This window comes from Podarcis gaigeae, assembly GCF_964106915.1.
Source record: "Podarcis gaigeae genome assembly, chromosome: 11".
Taxonomy (NCBI): domain Eukaryota; kingdom Metazoa; phylum Chordata; class Lepidosauria; order Squamata; family Lacertidae; genus Podarcis; species Podarcis gaigeae.
In genome coordinates this window covers 36,832,858-36,853,422 of record NC_139687.1, presented here as the reverse complement: position 1 = coordinate 36,853,422, position 20,565 = coordinate 36,832,858, and the positions used below count along the sequence as shown (strand labels likewise).

Sequence of the window (20,565 nt, the reverse complement as noted above, 5' to 3'; positions counted from 1 at the left end):
CCCTGCTGTACAGGTTCATTCTCCACCCACAAACACATTTTTAATACATATAGATTATTATAGTTATATCCTGTCTTTCTATGATTACAAACCAAACATTGGAAACCTATTCTACAGCTGAATTTTCCATTTTTTTTGGACATCCAAGTCCTAGCTCTAGGGGCAGAGATGAGATACAATAGAAAAATGCACAGTCAGGATTAAAATGTATTAAAGGCCTATGCTTAAAGTTTCAACCCAATGAAAAGCAACTAGATGCTGAACTAAACAGGCCTTTCACTGAAAATGTGGACTTTGGGGAGGGCATCTACCCTTTCTCCAACAAGGGATTCATAAGAGGATTCTGATTTCCCTTCACAGAGGCTTCCTGAGAAGGAAGCAGCATATAAGCAGGGAAACTTCCTTCTCTTTGAGGAAAATAGGATGGGGTAGTAAGGTAGTGGAGAGAGAGAAAGAGAGAGATCAGGAGGCGTAAGATGAACATATAACTTGGCCCCTGGGGATTCTCCCTGCTTCCCTCTTCACTTAAACTCTATGTCCAAATGTTTAAAACTTACAAAAGAATTTTGGCAAGGCAGCCAAAAGAAAGTGGTAGGACAGCAAAAAGAAAGTGTCCCTATGTGCCCCACTGCCCCTACTTGATGTATGGATGGACTCTTCAAAGGAACCCTCTTAGTAAATCACAGTGGATAATGGGTTGCATGTATCCCATGATTCCATAACTGCAGCAGGCTTAGTGTTGAAACCATTGAAACTATGGTTGTGTACACATCACCGGCTTAAAACACAGGTCATTATTTTTCTAAATCTGGATTGATTGGTCCTATGTAGGCCCAGCCTTAATGCAAAATATTAGCTTTTTCTAATGCATTGTATGCCTAGCCTTGGCCATTGGGGGCAGCAAGAGAGGGGAGATAGCTCTTGACAGAAACCAACTCTATGTTAATAGTAAAAACCTGCTTCTGACTAGAGTTGCTATGAGAAGAGATAAATATCCCTTTATTGGCATGCAGAACAGCTGTGATTTAGCCCATCTCCTCACCCAACAAGCAAGCAAATGATCTATTTTGAATTAATTGCTCCAAGATAGTGTGCTAGTCTGCAAAACATATCCTGGTTCCTGCCAGCTTAACATATCAGGGTGGAGATTCAGAACACTATTATTGCAGCAGAATATTATTTAGGTTTTATGACAAGGAGTTAGGGTCAAGATGAAAACTTTTCAGATTTACATTTTTATCCTGCACTGACCTTTTAGCTCCATTCCTTAATTGAGCAAGGCATGCTAAAGAAAGTGATTATTATGAGGCGGCCACATCCCCAGGGTGTTATGAGGTACCAGGCACAGTTAAACTATCTCAAGACAACCATGTTCTCTAGAGTTGCTTTATTGCTATTATAAAAAATCTTTATATGGTGAAAAATTTGTATTTTTATGCTGGAAGAAGATGAAGATGACAGTTTAGACTTTGAACGGTAGTTTCCGTTTGAGCTTTGTGCCCACAGAGATTGTAAAACATCTAAGACTGGGGCGGCCACTTGATTGGCTTCTTAGGATTCTAAAGGGGTAGATTAATCTCTGTGAAATTCATAGTTGGAACATTCTGCCATTAACTGGCACTTTCCAGTTATCAAGGTACTTTATGAAACTGAAAAAGTCCTATTACAGTTGCTAAATAGGCAACTTTGGGGGTGTGGTTCTCATGAAACCATCAATTCTCTAGGGTAGCTAATCTTGACTGTGCTTTGTGCTAGTTAAAGACACAATGGCAGCCTCCTTGTCAAATAACCTTATCCATGTTGAATCATATTCCTAAAAAGGATTGTAGTTTGTATGGTGCTGGCCCCTAGAACTCTGGTTGTGTTTGGAAAGACTTCAACACCTTCCGAGTATTTGATCAAGGACATTACAACATGTTGCTAATGGTACCTCCATTTGAATTCTCCACCACCACATTTACCTAATATTTTGAAAACCTATTTCCATGATTCCAATCTGGTGCTGTGAAGCACCATTCAGGAGCTTTGACACTTCCAATGGAACTGTTCTGAATGATGTATCTATCTGTAATGGTTCTAGGGACTGCTCGTGCGTAAGCCGGTGCAAACACCTGGCTGGGTTGCCTGAGTGAACCTTTTCTGTCCGGACAGCCACTCACCCGTGGCTGTCTCAATCGCTGGCAGAATCCGTCAGTGGGCATTTCTTAAACTTCTTCCAGCAAAGAAGCTCTTTGACGCCTAGTCTCCTCCTACTCTCTCTGCGCGAAAGCCTTCTGAGCAAGGAGGGCGTAGGCAGTGGAGGACCCCTACTCTCCCCGCTGGTCCCCGGCAAGGAGTTATGGGACCGCCTCGCCGCTTCCCCCATCTGCCTCCCTTCTCCACTGGTGCTACGCTGATTCTCTTCCCCAGAAGATGGGCTGCCTCTCCCAATCCCGGGACGCTTTCTGGAATCCCTCTGGATTTTGCTCTCTCCCTCCGGCACTGATGGCAGTTCCCTGACACTATCAATAGCTTTTGGCTGTACACAATGCCCAAAACTTGCATCTGAATCACTTAAAGCAAAGAGAGTTCCAGGGTATCTTTAATATATACATGATGCTCTTTTACATATACACACATACTGTCCCTTAGCTGAATTACACTTGTGGCCCTCCGGAGTCAGAGCCAATGGTTGGGGTGATGCAAGTCCAACAACATCTGGAGGGCCACAAGTTCCCCATCCCTGGTTTAATCAGGCATTTGTTTTCAGCTTCAGTCTACATGATCAGTGCATGTCCTTGGCAACAACTATGACCCCAAGATGGGCTTTCCCCACCATGTCTGCCATACCACAGACTGCAGCAGAGAGTATAAGAGAAAAGTGAATGCATTTCCTTTTTACTAAACTTCTAGCCAATACTACACAATGTTTGTGTAGCCTCTGACTAGTTAACTCTTCCCCTAAGAACAGAGCCATTTTGTTTGTTTCTCTTTCTCCCAACTTGTTGAGACAAGATCTCTGCTATTTTCTCTGTCTCATCTGCACTCATCCCGTAAATAATTCCTGCATGAATAAAACCTTTGAACTCAAGAAACTGTAAGTGATTGCTCCTTTCTCTTAAATTCCTTACTCTTCCTAACTTCTGAAAAACTAAGGCCCACTGTAGGCACGTATGCAGGCATTTTTTACCCATGTGCTCAGCCTATTATTATTTCTGAGATATAGCAACTTGCATAAAACAAGTGCCTGGGCCCACAAACAACCCACTGAGGAGTACCTTGCCAACAAAAGTAGGGGCGCAATGATAGACGGTACCCAGCAAAACAACACTACGCACACTTTTTAAAAAAGTCACCTAACTATACAATGCAGTCCAGTACATCCAAAGTTGGGTAACATGCAATTTTATGTTGTTGTTTTCCTTACCGCATTATCTGTATATGGAGAAAATCCAAATTAAAAACAGGAACAGTCCAGACTACCACTTGCAAGAAAACAGCATCATGTGGATGAGACATAAAATACATGCATACACTGGATAAATCAAATTCACTTTAAACTGCTGTATGTACAGTACCTCAGTCTCTCCTGTTAGTAAATGCGGTCCCTGGGAAGTATAAGGCCTGCTTCTGCATAACTAGATACATTGGTATAATTCTGCTTAGCTGCACTTTATGCAACTTTTGCTTTTTACACCATGTGTGTACTGATCGGCTAACTGTCCAGTCAGATGTGTTTTAAGGCTAAAAAAACCCATATACTACACTTCATATATTTATATTCCATGATTCAGTCTTCTATTTAATTACTTGCCTTGTCGCCCCAGATGACATGCAGGCAAGCACAGAAACAGAGCATGCTTGCAGACAAGGGACTCATTCCTCCTCTGCCAGTCTACTTGTAAAAGGCAATTGTTAGTAGGAAAGAAAGAAAGAAAGAAAGAAAGAAAGAAAGAAAGAAAGAAAGAAAGAAAGAAAGACTATTAACTTTTCTAGTCTAATATACAAGGCTGTCTTATTTATTCCTCAGTAGTCTGATTATCTATACTCTGTAGCACTATTGGAAAATGGTGATGAGTTTCAGCAGCTGAAGGCCATACATGCTTATTTCAGTATACAAGACTAAGGTGCAAATGCAAGATAATCTTAAATTCTCTACTTGCCAAGAGACAATAAAAGCTAACTAGAGTACTCTTAATATTCCTATCCAATTGATAACTAACTTTCATATGAATCCAACTACAAATATCAGACCTGAATAATTATACATTTAAAAGCAAAGAAAGAGTCAGGGTGTTTTTAATATATTAGCCTGACACAAATGCATTTGAAATGCATTTGGTAGCTTGTTCCCTACCATGTACAGTCAGGTTACAGACGCTTCAGGTTAAAGACGCTTCAGGTTACAGACTCCACTAACCCAGAAATAGTACCTCGGGTTAAGAACTTTGCTTCAGGATGAGAACAGAAATCATGCGGCGGCGGCGGGAGGCCCCATTAGTTAATGTGGTACCTCGGGTTAAGAACAGTTTCAGGTTGAGAACGGACCTCCAGAATGAATTAAGTTAATAACCCGGGTTACCACTGTATTCATTTCTTCTGGCGGTTACATAGCCATTTTCAGATGTCCCTTGATCCTGCTACATCCTTCCCCCACCCCCGGGAAGCTGGGCTCAGGAGTCCTATCCATGATGGGACAGAATATTATACTGTGGTTTGTGCACTAGCATCCTTAATATTTCCTTCCTTTCAGAAGCAAATAGAGCGTACCCTTATCTGAATGCTAATTTCCTAGTTAAAACCCTCCCTTGCTGACAAGGGACTGAAAGAGTTTTAAATCACAGATGTAGAGTATCAAATGCAATAATGCTCTTGCAATAGTGCATTGAAGCCTCAATTAATTAACCCTTGGGCTAAGTAGGCAGGTACACGGTGGTGGCCACAGGCGGTGGATGGATGAGATTTAAATGTGTATCTCATTTCCCCAGCACGGAACATGCCGTTTGGTTCAGAAAGGAGTCATTTTGCACACTCGCCTCATTTACTCTCAGTTTTAATCCCTTTAATTCCACCTGAGATCCAGGCAAGAAAGGAAGAGGAAAGCGAGGTGTAAAGGCTGCCGAGCTGGCCTTTGTTTACATACTTTTTCCCTGGGGGACCCCCCACAACAGAGCCGTGGCTTCTGGCCTTTTCATTGGGCTGCAGGGCTTCAAAGCAGTTATCATATGGAAATAGTTAAACAGAGATTAGAGGGGGGAGCACTTCACAGCAATCCACCCTTTTAGCTAAGGCAAAAGAAGGGGCAGGCGGGAATTGAGAGGAGAATGTGGGTTGCAGAAGGAACTGAAGGGCTCGGTAGCCACAAGGGAGAGTGGAGGGGTTAGGATGCAAAAGACCTGAACCTTAGGCTAGGGGGACCACAGCTGTTGCGTACCTTTCGTTTTCCTCTCACAAAACAATGATATTTCACCACACAACAACAATATCCAGGAGTTATAGAAGCATCTCATATATATAGTCTAAAATCACCTAATTTTAACAACAATACAGTTAATAGGACCAGAATTTAAGAATTGCAAGATGATGTGATATGAGCACTGGTGTTCACATGTGTGTTCCCTTTTTCTATGAGCTGGAGAATGCTTTGTGTATGTAGTGGGAGGAAATTTCCATGTTCCACACATTCATCACCTGCACAGGTTTCCTGAATCTATGGGATTTAAACCAAATGAATAGTTTTGATATATGTGTTGGTTCAAGGGGGGAAAAGCTATATAAAAAGGAGAATTCCTAGATGTCAAGGTCCAAGTGTGGGCCATGTACTCTTTGGTAAGAGAAAACCAGCAGAGATTTAAAGTCTCAAAATATGCAGCAGAGTAAAGCGTGGAAATATAGGTGACTCTTTAAGGTGAGTTCAAAAGTTTCCCTCTTCCTCTTAAGTTGGAAAATGGCCACACATTTGGTTTACTTACAAACTCTCCAAAGGTCAGATTCATGTGCTTTTCCATACCACATTCAGAAAAAGTGCACAGGCAGTAAAGCATGGCTTAGTTATAAAGTGATGAACGTTCCTAGAGTATTGGTGGTTCACATATCTGAACACTCATGAGGTTTACTGGTTGACCTTGGACCAATCACTCTCTGAAACTATCCATCCTAAAAAAAGGGTCATGTACCAGGCCAGACCTGTACTTTAATCTGCCAAATTTACAGCTCTAGAAAATACAGCTCCACCACTCCTATTGTGAAAAGGAACTGCAATTCCCACACACCTCCACTGCTTTGGAGGAACGTTAATATATTTTTCTGAGTTATGGTCTGTGTGCTATGGAAAGTAAGTAGTTCTCTCTCTAGACTTGGTATCACCTAGTCCAGCACAGCTGTACTGGAGCTGATAGGAGTTGTAGTCCAAAGTATCTGGGAGGCACCAGCTTGGGGAAGTCTGGCCTAGTCCATTAAAGGAGACAGTCGGCAGTTAGGTATTCCAAGAAACTGAAAAGAGTCACATCTAAACCCAGTTTTGCTCCATTTGGTAGAGTGCAAACCAAAACAGCTAAGAAGGAACATTTTGGAGTATTTGACCAGGCACTACTTTAGACTTTGGGAAGCCTCAATTAAATCTAGAATAGCTTGTTCTTGCTTTTTGCACCCAGATTTATAAATAAGTTTATTATTATCAATTTTACTACGTCCTGAGATTTTTCTTCTCCAAAGGAAATTAATATTGAGAAAAAGAATATCTGAGACATTTGAAATAACCACTTTTTAATATGTATAATCGAATTGTGGCTACTTTCCTTTGGGGAAAGAGTTGCTTTTCAAATATAACCTGGGTAGAAGTATCAATAGGAAGGAATGGCTGGCTCAAATTATTGGAATGGTGGGAAGATCAAACTTCCAGCCGGATGTTCTTTTCCAACAACAGCCTGATCTTCACCAGGTGCCTCCTTCTAATAAAGGCAAATTAACAGGGTTTAAAACTGGCTTTAAATAGTCAAAACTAGAATTCTGCTAGGAGAAACGTGCTAAGAATTATTCGAACCAATTATTTCTCATAAGGAAAGCAGTTAAGAATATTACAATATGCTGAGGAATACTTGGAAGAACAATGAGGTCCAAAATAGGTCAGCCCCAACTAACATGGTTGTGCTGGTTGGAGTGGATGGGAGCTGAAGTGCAAATAGGTCACATTTACCACTGCAAATGGTTTTTATTTTTGAAACTTTTAATTTATACTAGTATTACCTTGCTACTAGACTCACTTTCCAGGATCTGCATTAACAAGCAGATCTTCAGTTCTGGGATAGCAAAACTCAAAACTGTTCTTTGCAGACATTACTAAATAATCATTGATCTACAGTTAAAAAATATGTGTTTATAGATTTTCCTGAACATAAGATGGACATAAAGAAACACACAATTAGCAAAGTGTGTATGCTTCTGGCTCTGTAGAGTGCAGCCTGGTTGAAGAACCTTCATTTTCATACTCTAAGGGAAGTTCATACTCTATCAGAAGCCATGAGTCTGACCCCACAACATTGCTGGTAATGTTTGAAGAAAGTTGATGCCTAGGAGCCAGTGGCACTGCTCAAGTTGCCGTTTCTTTTAGCTAAAACTATGGAATTTGCTCCCCAAGATGTAATGATGGCCACAAATGTGAAGAGGTCTAAAAGAGGATTAGAGAAAATAATGAAGGATAAGGCTATCAGCAGCTGCTAGCCAGAGTGGCTGTATTTTACCCACCATTGCTGGAGGTTGTATGCCTCTAAATACCAATTGCTGAGAATCACAAGTGTGGATAGTGATACCACACTCAAGTCCTGCTTGTGGGCTTCCTGGGGGCATCTGGTGTGGCCACAGTAAGAACAGGATCCTGGATAGATAGGCCTTTGGACTGACCCAGCTGGGTTCTTCTTATGCTCTCATCTCTGCCCATGTAGGGCTGGCATTTTTCAAACATTCTTGTGAATAGTGTTGAGCTGCCATGCTGTAGAAAATTAAGAGTTTTCTCCACTACATGAATCTTCTTTGGATAAAAATATTCTCAGTCAAGGGCATGTTGTGACAGCAGAAGGAAATACAAGGAATTGCAGGGTTGCGGCAAATAAGTAGAACTCACGGTTCCTCAGCAGGGTCTCAAGCCAGAGAGGTATAAAAGGTTCTAGTCTAAAACCCTGGGTAGCTGTGGGCAGTTAAATAAATAAATAATAACTGCTGGGCTAGATGAGGAACACAGATTCTCTTCTCTACATCAAAATACCTAAGAAAGTCTAAATATGAACTCAAGATATGGAATTAACTCACGTCTGCAATGCTAATCATGTCTACTCAGAAGTAAGTTCAACTGAATTCAGTGGGGCATCCTTTCGACAAGTAGGATTAGGATTTCAGTCTGTACCTCTATCCATTTTTTTGTAAGTTTTAAAGTTTTATTTAGAACATCTGTTCCTCTTCAGAGCACTGCAGCTCAAGTCGCAGCTTCTGGTGACGTCTACACTGATTCCCAGATGTTTTCAGGATAGATGGTGAGACACAGCTATGTCATTCCCAACTCAGAATTCATCTGGAGCAATCTCATAATGTAGACAAACCTTCTCTTCTACTCCTCCACCCACCCACCCCGCCTCTAAAGCATCTAAATCTTGGGGGGGAAATTATCTCTCATATCCCACTTGCTGGAAGCTGCCCCCTTGTGCCAAACAAATGCCAATGTCACTGGAGTGAAATGAACAAAAGGAGGGCTAAGAAGGATTGAAAGATTATGTGAGCATGCAAAGGGGGGTGTTGTTTGTTTCTCACTTGATTCTGGTTCTGCTGGTGGCTGGTTGCCCTCCCCCGCCACCGCCTTCGGCATGGCCTGCACTCCACCGTGTAACTCTCCAGCTCATTTCTCTCCACGCGATTTACCATCTGTGAGCTCGTCTTTAACCTAATAAAAATCATCTAGCTTTTGACTAACAAGAAAAGGAAACAGTGTTCATTGTGGGGTTTGGGGAAAATGGCTTCACTAATCTGCAGGATGAGAATGGAGTGATTTATAGGCGGATTTAACTGGAGGCTATGATTAGGGGGCTGGTAGTAAGTGCATTAGATGTCTAAGTGTGGCAATAGAGTAAATAGGCGTTTTATTTATCGCAGTGCCAGGGGCCTCTTAGCGGAAGAGCGCTTCTCCAAATTGAAATATAGCAGAGTTTACACTCCTGATTAGGGCTTCAAGTGCACAGCCCAAGGCTATCAGCGAGCAGAATCAACGCTCGCTGACACCTAATTGTCACTGGATTAATGTGCAAACAGGGATGGCAAAACAGCCACAACAAATAACCTGGTGTCAGAACTGTTGGTGGCACTGTCCACTAAATGACTGGGGGCCAAATTGAAGTTTATATCTCAAAATCCACTGAGATCAATGCATCAGCCAAGCTGGAAATATGGCACCGGTGTGTGTTTGCTAGAGATTTGCATATTGCACACACTTGGTGGATCTAGAGAGACTGCTATGTGGCTCTCTTAGGACTGTAATTTTTTTGAAGTTCTATAGGGTTTTTAGAAGTTGATTTTAACTGTCTTATTTTAACAAACTGATATCTCTCAAGGTAGTGAGTATTTTCATTAATATAATTATTTTTTTCCTTAACTAAATAACATGGGAAAATATGTCTTATTGGAGAGAGAGAGAGAGAGAGAGAGAGAGAGAGAGAGAGAGAGAGAGACCACAGAGTGCTGAATGATTTATCCATGATGGAGGCATTGAGAACAAAATGATTGGCCAGAACTGCCTTAACAGCACAAGTAAGCCCAACAAGTTTTTAGGGGCAGCATTCAAAAGATGTGCCCCAGCAGCCTCTATGATATTAGTGGAGGAGAGTGCAAATGTGTACCTCAGGATCTCTCACAAACAATGCTGCAGCGGATTGCCTTTTTTTAATGCTGTAACTCAGAATACAAATATTGAACATTCACTAGGAAAAATTCAGGGTATTCTATTGAAATATAAGCTCAGTATGAATGAGTGCATTATATGCATTTGTGTACATAATGCAGATGCTTATGTATACATATTAAAAAGTAATGTTATACCATGCTATCTCTGTCTCTCTCCTTGAGTAGACAGATCTACAATCTTATGCAAATAAGAGCCCTTAACTGTCTGCAAATGCACAACATAAATAAACGTCTATCACTGCTAGTATATGTATAGCAATGTTTGTGTAAACTTATATTTAGGATATCATTCGATTTATTTTTCTGCTTTACGCTTCACAATTCAGGCTATTAAGATAGATTTATGTGGGGGGAACGCCTTTTACTCTAGGATCTTGTAACTTCCCATTTCTCCTTGCTATTAAATTTTATCACCCTGTTTGTGAATCCAATCATTCCAACAAGTACATATTCAATCTGGGGCACCACCTGTCTGGTTTTGGACCACAGCAAGCCATTTGGGCAGCTGAGTTCTGGCCTTCCTATTTTAGAAACAGATTTGTTGTTTGCTTGCTCCAAGATACTTCTGAACATTCCTAGGCAAGAAGAGGAGGAGTGGGGTGGATTACAAGAACATCTAATTCTTTCCAACCCCCCATTTCCTGTTAACTTGAAGAAACTGGTGTGCATCTCTCGGAACAAACAGAATTATAATAACATGTTCTAAAGCAAATGAAGGAATAGGTTACCAGCCAAGGAGCACATACATTCCATCATTTGTCTTTTATAATTAGCCATTTAGGAAGAAAAAGTCACAAATATATGATTTACATCTCTTAATGTATTTCTAAAGTTCTTAAGTTTTATTGAGCATGAAAGTTGGTCTTTCCCTGTGGTAAGAACTCAGGAAACTATAGAGCTGGCTAGTAGCTCAATGGTGCAAAGTCTTATGATTTACTCCTGACATTTGCAATTTTTTGCAGTAAAATACTACTTTTCTTTATTTCAGGCCTTTTAGTTGAAAACCTTGTAATTCCCTTTAAGCTCCATTTGATTGTCAATTGTACAACTCTCTCCAAATCTTCAGGCTTATGGCTTTTCATACATATATGATTACTTTTCTATTGCAATATCACCTTAGCACAGATTCTTCTTCTTTCACAAGCATTTCTGAATCTGAGCTTCTGTGAATTTTGCAGTGCCAGTGTTTGAGAATGACAAAATTATTTTTTTTACAAAGTTAAAACAACAATGTAAATTAGTAAGCTTCTTCCTTCAGAACTGTACAGCCAGGAGTGGGGAGGGGATTTGCACATTCATCACAGTAAAAACATCTGAATAATTCAAAATATAGGTAGTTATTTGGGTGGTGCTGTGGGTTAAACCACAGAGCCTAGAGCTTGCCGATCAGAAGGTCGGCGGTTCGAATCCCCGCGACGGGGTGAGCTCCCGTTGTTCGGTCCCTGCTCCTGTCAACCTAGCAGTTCGAAAGCACGTCAAAGCGCAAGTAGATAAATAGGTACCGCTCCGGCGGGAAGGTAAACGGCATTTCCATGCACTGCTCTGGTTCACCAGAAGCGGCTTAGTCATGCTGTACGCCAGCTCCCTCGGCCAGTAAAGCAACCCCAGAGTCATCCGTGACTGGACCTATCGGTCAGAAGTCTCTTTACCTTTAAATTTAGGATTTTAAAGCCTATTGTAAAAATAGCCAGAGCTTAAGACATTAAGGCAGGGAACCAGCATGCCATACTAACCAAGTGAAAACAGAACAGGAGAGACTCCTTTTCATAACTACAGGAAGGCAACTGTATGTTTCCTAATATCTCATGGGAACCAGAAAAATGTAGGCCTTACAACCTCGTCCCTGTATACCTGAAGGAGCATATCCACTCCTATAATTCAGCCCGGACACTGAGGTCTAGTTCCAAGAGCCTTCTGGCAAAAAGTGAAATTACATGGAATCAGGGAGAGGGTCTTCTCGGTAGTGGTGCCACCTGTGGAACGCTCTCCCATCTGATGTCAAGGAGCTAAACAACTTTCTGAAGACATCTGAATACAGCCCTGTATCAGGAAGTTTTTAAATGTTTTGCTGTGTTTTTATTATGTTGAAAGCCACCGAGAGTGATTTCAGCAACCCAATCAGATGGGCAGGGTATAAATAGTATAATAATAATAATAATAATAATAATAATAATAATAATAACAACAACAACAACAACAACAATAACAACAACAACAACAACAACAACAACACATAGCACTTACATAGAACCCTTCCTAAGTCCATATGTTCCCTGTGCCTAAGGGCTGTAGGGTGATATGGACCTTCTCACGGGCAGAGGCACGGCTGGCAGTGCTCCGAGGTCAGTAGAGACAGAAATAGGATGTTCCCAGGACATGTTGAGGAAGGGATTTAGGAAAGGCTGTTACATCCGATCTAAAGTCCCCACCCCATTATCCAAAAAAGGTCCAAGAAAGGGCAAAAAGGGTACCCTGACCCTCAAGCTGGTGTACTTTTCTTCTTCCTTCCTATGAGTATCAATTGGGAGGGTCTTAAAAGCAAAGTGGGGGAAGCAGTAAACAGAAAATATACCTTCCCTACACACAAACACACTAAGGTAAGTGGCAGTTTCTCCCCCATGAAATCAACCACCACTGTGAGATTGATGCTTCACATACATGCATAATTCTTATAACTTTTCTGTAACATAGTCCAATAATTATCATCATATTAAGAATCAGGCTTCTGACTTGGGAACAGATAATCACTCACTTAAGACCACCTTGTTTGAGTTAATGGCTGGGATTTGAACTATGGATCTTGTAACTCACAGCTCATGCTCTTAACCAATGCTCTGTGCTTGATCTTCAGAAACATATATAAACAAGCTGCTCTGAGGATTAATGCAAAAGTGGTTCTGGATTTATTTTTAAGATTGGACAACCTGCAATCCAGCACAATGCCACTAATGAACATTTCTAGCAATCTTATTACCTGAAGACTGGCAAGTAGTTTTCATGAAGAGCAACCAAATAGTTAGCTATATGAGTGATTATGGGTCAATTTTTGCTCAAAGCAAAGGTGGCTGCTAAAGTTTCAAACACATCTGTTTGGTCTCTAATTCATTTGCTGCCAGAAAATCGGAGAACGTGGTATGCAATAGGGAAGTCCCAGGTTCATTTTACTAACAATATGCTTGATGAATCCAATGTATTTTTAATCCAAGTGTAAAACTCTAAGGACAGCCAAGGTGCTGACTAGAGCATGAAAATCTAAATGAATATTCTGCCAGAATGACAGTACTTAAACAACCAAAGTCTCACCCCAGGCGATAAGCCTTCTGCAAAATTCATAATCTATATATAGTTATTGTAAAAATTGTGATTTCATGGAGAAAGTAATTCACAAATCATAATTAGTGCAGTTCCCTGTAGATGACCAAATGCTAAATGTATCTCTACATTTTTGTGATTTAAAAACAAAGCTTTATAATTTGGTAATGTATTACCACAGATGTACATTCCAATGATCACATTTTTCAATATATCAAGGAATGAATTCTTCCTTCATTGACATTATTTTAGAATCAGCCTAGCCACTAAAGACTCAGAGCAGAAAGCGGGGCAAAACTAAACTTGAGGCTTTGGGAATTCTCAAGCAAGATGTCAGTATTTTTGACTACAGCCAGTAGCCAATGCTAGCTTGGTGGTGCTCATCTGACCTCTGTTTGGGCACATTGCTGCTGCTTACCAGAAAATGGGGGGAAGGGCAAGATGGCAACACACCCATCTACTTTTCAGTAAGCAGTAGCAATGGAACAAACCAAAGGTCAAGTGAATGTCACCTCCCCAACTACATTGTTTGTTACCATTACCATCATTTTTAAAAATTTATATACAATGGTACCTCAGGTTAAGAACTTAATTCGTTCTGGAGGTCCGTTCTTAACCTGAGGTACCACTTTACCTAATGGGGCCTCCCGCTGCCACCGCCATGCGATTTCTGTTCTCATCCTGAAGCAAAGTTCTTAAACCGAGGTACTATTTCTCGGTTAGCAGAGTCTGTAACCTGAAGCGTCTGTAACCTGAAGCATCTGTAACCGAGGTCCACTGTACTTCCAGAATCATGCTGCTAAACCTTTCGCCTTTCTGAGAATCTGGGGGCAGCAGCTGGCAGGCTCCTTGGTGTAAGTCAATATTGCCAAACACAATGCATATTATACTAGGTGACTTTCATCTGTGATATGCAACTTTAATTTGAGTTTTCTGGATAGAGTCTCACATATGTTTTATAAACATTCATGCCATAAAGCAGAGATGGAGAGTCTGTGACCCTCCAGACTAGAGTCAGACTACAGTTCCAATGACCTCTGACCATTGGTCGTGCTGGCTGGGGCTGATAGTCACAATTCCCCATCCCTGTCCTAAAAAAATAGTAATAGCAGAGGGAAATTTTTTATCTAATATGTACGGTATTCTGGAAGGCCTAGACTACATTCTGCAAAACCTCTACTTTTCAGGAGACTCACAGACTTCAGAGATATGATCCTGAAGAGATTTATAGAGCTAATACCTCACACAAATTGCTTCAACTCTTTGAATCAAAATTTTTTTTTCACTATAAGCCATTACCAACATGAAGGTATGCTGCCGTTTCAGAACACCAATGAAATTATGTGCCTTCTGCTAATGTTGATGTAGAATGGATGGAGATGTCTCCCTGTCACCTTCTCTTTCTCCCCCTGCCCTAATTTAAACGGAAATGTGTGGTCAGATATTCCTTGAAGTTCTTCAGGTTCATTAACAAGGTCAAAATCAATGTTATCTTACTATTTGGAATCATTTTTGGCAGAACAATGAAAAGAAACCATAGTAGAAGTAGACTTAATATAATCATTTTCTTTTCATTGTTCTTTATGGGAAAATAATTTGGCCCGAAATTTAGTGGTCCCATCAGGGAAGTGATATCTTTAAAAAGGTGGTCTGAAGGACAGGTTTTACTGTACTTTAATAGGCTTATAGATTAATATAAATCTTAATATTCATAATCTTTAACATCCTTTCCCTCAATATCCAGTCCATCTATACATCTATTTATAATGTATGTTTCAAACACAAGTTAGATTTTATTTTATTGAACTTATTGATAGCGCTACAGGGACAACCACTTGACCCAGTTTCTCCCTCAAAAAAAAAAAAAAAAAAAGAATTCAAATTTAAAAGCTGGGTTTTCCTTGAAAATAATGTAATATTTGCACCTAATATGTGCTTGCAGTTTTGAAGTATTCAATCACTTGGGCTGAACTGTGGCCTTAACAAAAGCACAACTAATGAGATACGTTGTTAGTTATGAAGGGGCATTATTAAGCAAAGTAAAATGTAATGTTAACTGGCTTAATTTGGTTCCATTTCTGTATCAAAAGTGGATAAAGAGCTTATTTGCGTGATTTTTGAGATCTTATGCACAAGTGGGTTAGTATTTTATATCAGCCTAGTTCAAATAGCTTAATTTGGCATCATAAAACTAATGCTGTAGCCTCCATAGCTAGAGGTCCAGACAGATGGTTATACTGGTAAATATAACAAACTCATATAATTAGTCAATATGGACCCGTTCAAACTATGTTAAAAATGTGGGGCATGATCCACTTACACCAGGGACACAGTCTTGGAAAGACCATTAAAAGGCTTACCCAACCTATATTCCCTTGCCCTCCCATGAACATGCATTATTTCTGTTGAGGGAAGGCTGAATGGCAATTTGGGAAATGCATATGTATCTCACTCCTCTTATTGCACTGCAACGGACACATGCCCATGTACTGGGAGGGGGGCAGGGAAATAGGGCTTCTCTGAGGCATGCTGGAATCCTCCATATCCTCCATGCACAAGTGTAGCACCCATAAGTGAATGAAGGGATACATAGACAGATGCTCTTCATGAATCATCAGGCTTCCAGAACTGATTGTGCTAGTTCTTGAATTAGTTCAGACAATGATTTTGACACCTGGGTGATATGCAGAGCTCAGCATGCTTAGGGATGACTCTTTGGGCAGTCCTGTGTTTCAAGTGTACATGAGGTTGTGTCCAGATTTTACTAGCAACATATCCTGAAATGACCACTTGACCTAGCTAATAATATATATCAGGTGGGGTGGGGGAGGGGGGTAATATCTTCATAAGTGTTTGGAAGCAAGATTAGGTTAGTCGTCTTGTATCAAGGCATCTAAGTGGTTCTAATTGTTCAAATTGGCCCTTAAAACTTGGTTTATCCAAATTTTACCTAATTTTTCCAATCATAAATTAAGTTCACCTCACTTCCGCATGTGAAAGCTCTCAGAATTCATACACATTTTCATGCAAATTTCTCCCAATACATGTTTTTAAAGCAATTTTGCATAATTCACATTTTTGCAAGAAATTTCCCAATATGACAATCCTCGTATTTTCAGTAATATAAACATCTTTGTTCACACTTTCCCTTAAAATACATTTTATATGCATTTTTGGGGTGAGAGAAGTACAAATTTTGGAGGATAGCTGCCTTTTAGTTCATGTATTAGTTTGGAATGTGTAAGGTAGTTGGATTTTAATTTAAATGCAAGATGAAAAAAGTTCTCTCCCATTCTTATTGGGGGGGAAATGTAAAGAAAGACTTGTATTATTCTGTATCAAAAATAGCATTTATTGTCCTCAATCCATCTACATGCATGGGTGGGAAGGGACGGAGAACAATGGATTCTGCTACCACTCTCCTCTCTAACAAGTGATCAGTATATCACCAATGATCTGACTGGTTGGCTCCAATGCGGATGGGGCTTTTGAGCCTGGAGTATCATACATGCAGCAACCAATCAGCACCCATATGGGTAAATGTGCATATATAGTACTAGGCAATTATGTTCTATAACTATTTTATGTAGTTTTATGTTCTATTTTTATTGTATATAAAGAGGCTTTGGCATTAGGACACTAACACACGCATGGAATAGATAGGTTGGCAATTATTTTCTGATAAAAGCTAATGTAAACCCATTGATGGCTGACACGGGTATAACTGAAAATGGGTTTTGGACAAGACAACCTATTATAAGAGTTTTTCTTCTCCTTTCTTAGCTGTTAAGACACAGTTGATTAACGCCTTGGCCTTAAGTGTGTGGAGCTTTTAATATAGTGATTTCTCTTCCTTTAAATATGTGTTGAGGAGGAAAAAAACTCCTGTGTATAATTTTTTATAACACACAGATGAGAAAGTGTATGATCCAGTAAGGTGTGATATTCCAAATCAGATATGGTGTCTGATCTTCTTCTGTCTCTCCCCACCCCCACCTCCCTCTGCTGAATGAAATAAAAATGAAGAGGCCTTTCTGAATGCTGAGAACCATTTGCAGAACTTCGAATTGGAGCTGGCCATCTGGAATAATGGACCGTGTTGGCTGCCTTCCACTAGAGGGAATTATTCAAAGTCATAACAGGCAGTGGTCACTGGGGAACAGGCCTAGGGAAAGCTAGTCATTCTTTCATATTTGTATGGGGTATTAGTGAAGATTTATTAAAACACTTGTCTTGTTCCGAATTGACAGTTGTGGTTATTAATATCGTTAGTTTTATTTGAAGAAGAGTCTCCTTGCTATATTTCAAATTGGTTTACTGCGTTATATAAAATACAGCAACTCCACTGTGACACAATGGAAATAAAAAGAACAATGCCTATATAAACCTGTTATGTATAATGTACATGGGACATTTACTAAACCCACAGATTCCAAACCACTTTTACTGGACCGCTCTCATGGCCATATGTAGAACTATATAGGACTAAGTTGTTACAGTATTTGCAGGCTATGCTGAACTGCAAATCTACATTGTCTCTGATCATTCCAACAATTCCAACTGAATTCAGCCTAAAAAACTGTTTTTGGAATGCAAGATTAAGGCCTTCCATATGAGTCTTGCACGTGCACACACGCACCTATATATACGCAGCATAATTTGTATAGAATGCATTTCTATACACTATGCATTTAACTAATAATTATTCATATTATATATTGCAACTGTTCTGAATGCTTTTATCTAAATTTTAAATTAAACTCAGTCACTGAGTGTAAAAATAGAGTACTCCAAATAATAGCAAAATCAAAAAATGAAGTTGAAAACATTCAGTTTTTAATCATTCATAACATATAATTGTTTTGTTCTGGGATAATTTAGAAAAATGGATAACTACACGAATGCAGAGTAACACAACAAATATTTCAATGCTTTTCTAAAGGACTTCCCTCCCATCTCCTTTATTTCTAGCAATTCAAGGCACCACATAAAAAAAGAGTATAAAGGCATAAGTGATAAGATGCACTTCTAGATACTGAAGCATTTGCAGATGTTAAGTGACTCTTATCTTTGTTCATGGCAGCAAAAGAAAAATTCTGTATTTGTCAGCATAATCAATTCTTAAAAATAGCACTATTATTGGTAACATAAAAATCTTATGAAGTTTACTAAGATAGTTTATAAGATCTTCAGACTTTCCATACAGGGGACGCTTGTGAGTGAAACCAATTTGGACAATAAGATTTTGAGCTTGAAGAGAATTTTCCAGTGAATTGTGCCCTATTTAAGCCATAAGTAAAGAAATAGGCATAGGAGAAGGACATGTCCTTGTGACATGCACAAAATTAATGTTTGTATAATTATTTGTATTTATATGCCTCAGTACAAATTATGAACATGCATAGTGCTATCACATAAGTGGTAACTCCACCAATCACCCCCTTTGTTCCTCTTCTCAAAGTGTACACCACTCAGATTGAGGAACTGGAGATGCAATTCCTCTTCCAACTTGATACACACAGGTCTGTTTCTATTTGCACATGCCTCCTATTTTCTAACTACAGTGAAATCAGTAAAAACATGTGGATTAACGTAATTTTTAGCTTATTGTTTGTTACTTCTCTTATTTCTAGAGCTGAAAATAAATTGGAGGGAAACATCCCCCCCCCAAAAAAAAATTATCCCTGCCTGAGGGAAGTCTAAAGCTTTCAGCACAATTCCTAACCGTGTCAGATCCACACAACCTTTTCCTTAAGTGTTGCCTTTCTAAGTTCTACATTAGTTACACCTACTTCTATCTCACAAAAAAGTTATCTACTTCCTCTAAGACAGAGCTTTCCAGACTTTTCATGTTGGTGACATACTTTTTAGACATGCATCATTTCGCAACACATTAATTCAGTTTTACTAGCAAACCGGAGGTTAAACTAATCCCTTTCCAGCCCCAGTAGGAGCGTGGGGAGTGTTTGTGTGACACACCTACATACTGCAGACAACACACTAACGTGTTGCGACACACAGTTTGGAAAGCTCTACTCAAAAGGATCAAACATGGATCTTGGTCATTATACTTTGTTTCTTCAATTGCTATAAACATTCAACATAGAGCTAGGTATTCTTCAGCCTATTGGTTTTAGGAGGCATAAACACACCAAACTCAGTGCTGGATTTAGGCCAGAATCCGCCACACCTTAGATCTGCATATTCCTGCCTCACACTGGTTATGTAAGTAGACCATTCCTGTGAGGAGGAATGACAAAAGCAGTCAGACATAATGGTCTGAACCAGCCTTCTACAGTATTTTGTTGCATTATAGTCTAAGCTGTTACATTCTCCATTATCTTCGTTTGAGTTCCAATCGTGCAGTTATGCATTTTTCAGAGAGATTCATCCTGAAAGGTTAACAAATGAGAAACTAAACCAACCATACAAATAACAGCCAAAAGAACAGTTTCCAAAATGTGTTGCTGCCATGCCATTTTCAATTTGATATTCAGATGGTTAAAGCTAAAGGCCACCAAGCAGGGGTGGATTAAATAGTTCTGCCTTTTATTGCTCATTCTTATACAAAATCTCTTAAATATTGCTAATGAAGCCAGTTATCCTACACAGACCTGTAGTGCCATCCTTTTCCAGGCTGGCTCAGTTACATTTCAGTGTCTGGCAATTTACCCCAGGCTCCTATTAAGTGAATTATCACGGCTACTAAATCATCTCTGCAGGGGTTTTCTCTAATCCCATCAAGATACTTACACTCCCTTTCTTCCCTCCTAGCAGCATAATGAATTATTATTTCATGGGGAGCTGTTAAAGAGGCCCCTTTGGAAGAGTTTAACATGTAACACTGGAAAGGAGGAGGGGTGCCGGTGCCGCACAGCAAGGGGGAAAGCTGTGGTAGGTACTCTAGCCTGGGGCTGCCAAGGATCAGAACAGTGAAACAAAGGGCATCAGCAGGGCCTCTCCCTTCCCCCCTTGCCACAACAGACCTCCCCTGGGATTTAAGTACACTTTCCCCTCTTAGCCCAAGGGAAGATGGCTGTCCTCCTCCCCTCTTTCCCTTTTCTGTCCCTGCCCGCTGGTTACCCTCCTCAGCAAGAAAGCCAAAGGGAGTAGGAATATAAATGTTTTCCTTAACTGGAGGAAGCACAGCGCTCACAGACCACTTGCGGAATCCATTAGGCTAATTTATTAAATACAATTTGCCTTGTGTGGCTGAGCTGAGTAATGATAAAAAACATAAATAAGGGAGAAAAGCCACAGCACAGCATCAAAGACACATTGGGCACGGGGGTCTTTATCATCTCCCTCAAATCCAGGCCTCTCTTCCTACCT

The 20,565-nt window shown here is 40.1% G+C and overlaps 1 long non-coding RNA gene across 1 annotated transcript in view; it reads right to left on the bottom strand.

Annotated features, from left to right (window-relative positions):
* Positions 1-3,344: 3,344 nt before the first annotated feature.
* LOC310827555 overlaps positions 3,345-20,565 on the bottom strand; it is a 94,127-nt gene continuing 76,906 nt past the window's right edge. The window contains exon 3 of the long non-coding RNA XR_014556403.1: positions 3,345-3,414. This is a non-coding gene — a long non-coding RNA (uncharacterized lncRNA). The remainder of the gene's footprint in view (positions 3,415-20,565) is intronic.